A 2,317-nucleotide genomic window follows, 5' to 3' on the forward strand; every position below is an offset into this window, starting at 1 on the left:
AAAAAAAGGAACTCGATAGCAAATAACATTACATAATCCCATAACATTTAACTCAAGAGCTCGGGGCCTATTGACCCTCATGGTGTACCTCTCCAGTCCAGAGTCATATAAAATTCCAAAACCAAGTACTGACAAGCCTACTACTTCACTCTATCCAGTTCAGCCCAAATTTAGGTCTAGACCCCAAGGCACCCTCCCAAGTCTGGCTCCAAATCACTCCCATCCTTCATGGGCCCATAAAGAGACAAGTCCAGATCCATCTGGCCAAACAACCATCAAGCGTTGGCCCGCTCCTGATCTGGCACTTCCACCCTAGCCCAACCTCGGCCACCAACCAATTGGCTAGTAGAGACGGAAGGTATCAACTTTATGTCAGCTTTACAAGTTGGGGTACCTTCCGTCTCTAACAGTGTCAAGTCGAGTGCTACAAAAGTTGTTTCATAGGCAATTACGTCTTTTAATTTTTCTCGGCCTTTTCCCTCTCTCCCTCTCCCTCTGCCGCACACAGCCACACCTGAGCACATGTTCTCATCTATATATCTCTTTAATCAGACACAAAATTGCTGCAAACTGAACCTTCCTCTTCTTGTTTTTCATTGTTTTCTTCTTGTACTTGCATTAGTTCTCCAATAATTAAAACTCCCCCAAAGTTCATAATCTAGATTACAACTAGCCACAAAACTTTATTTGTTGTTTCTCAAGTAAACAATTCTCAATTTTCCAATATCCATTCCAAGTTTCCGACCCAACCCGATGGAGAACTTGACCCAAGAATCTCCTCTACTAGAACTCATTAACTCTGCCAGAGATTGATGTTTAGGTTGGTAATTAAGAAAAGTAGCTGCAGAAGAAGCACAAGTAGCAAAATCTATGAATCCAAATATTGAAATAAATTCATGCCACCTATTTTAATGGGGCATGGGGTTCACTAAAATACAAAAGAAAAGCGTACTCTAGGTCTCTGGCTGTCGAATTTCGTCAGACCGTCTCAAGATCCAATACTCTTAGAAGAGATTGACAACAAAATGGCCTCCGTCGTCAAAAAAAATTGTATCAACCAAGGAGACAAAAATACCTCTTTAAAAGTAGAAAGTTAACGCCGTCATTGACAACAAATACTAAAAGTGATTTCTGTTCCATTGTTTGAGTACCAATATGATAGTTTTTAAATATAGTATATTGAACTGATGAATGGCCTTTATTTGAGGTATGGTTTGTAAAATTTCCTCTTTTTTCTTCTTTTTTTAGGAGAGAGAGTGAATTCTAAAAGGCAAACAATAAATTTTAGAGGTTTTTCCATGTATACAAATTGAGAATTCTATAGATATAGATGATATGTTTCCTCTCTTCCCACTTTTTGTATTATAGATGATGCTTTCCATGAACTGTTGCAGCTAAAAAAATGATGATTTTCCTTTAAAATAGAATAATTCTTGTACGTTTTAATTTACATGAGTTGTTGAAGATGCTCTTACAGTCAATTTTCATAGAGGAAATGAATCGACTCAACAAGGAATATTATCAACTAGTAAATTGAATGGGTGAGGTGTAAATAAGTAATGAATTAAAACAAAAAAATCTTAGGTAGGGGTTTCCCTACCACGTATCTGTGGGGTGGCCTCATAAGAATACAACAAATTTTATGTAAATATCACAAGGATCCTTGATTTTTAAATACAAAATACGCACAACACCCCCCTTCACATCCTCCTATTAGTCTACCCTACGGCCACGTGGCACGCCTGCCCTATGTAAGAATCTCTCTTTAGTTAAATGGTTTTAGTTTATAAATAATGTCATAAATGATAAGGGGCAAATAACATTAAAGTACCATTTGAAGATATAAATGATAAAAAAATCATCAATTGTTCCACATGTTTTTTTTTTTTGATCGAATACGTTAGAGAACTTTATTGAAAAAATCACCGATTACACGAAGGGGATGCAAGAAAACCCTGTAACTCCCCAGGAGGGGCACCGACCCAACGGGAAGGAGAAGAGCAACTAAGAGCCAAACGAGCTAGCTTATGCGCTACCAAGTTGGACTCCCTGAAAACATGACTAAAAAAAGAAGAATTAAGAGACAACAGATCCTGTTTAATATCCTCAACGATCATGTCGAAAGCAGAATCCTCCATATCAGACTGAGTAGCCTTAACCAGATTGAGACAGTCTGACTCCAAGACTATAGGAAAAAGCTGTAACTCCCTAGCCATCTCACAAGCCAATCTACCAGCATAAGCCTCCACTAAGTCAGGGGAAGTAACATTAGCAACTCTCCCATAGTATCCACCCACAACAACTGATTCATGATCGC

Source organism: Fragaria vesca, linkage group LG6, assembly GCF_000184155.1.
Source record: "Fragaria vesca subsp. vesca linkage group LG6, FraVesHawaii_1.0, whole genome shotgun sequence".
Classification (NCBI taxonomy): domain Eukaryota; kingdom Viridiplantae; phylum Streptophyta; class Magnoliopsida; order Rosales; family Rosaceae; genus Fragaria; species Fragaria vesca.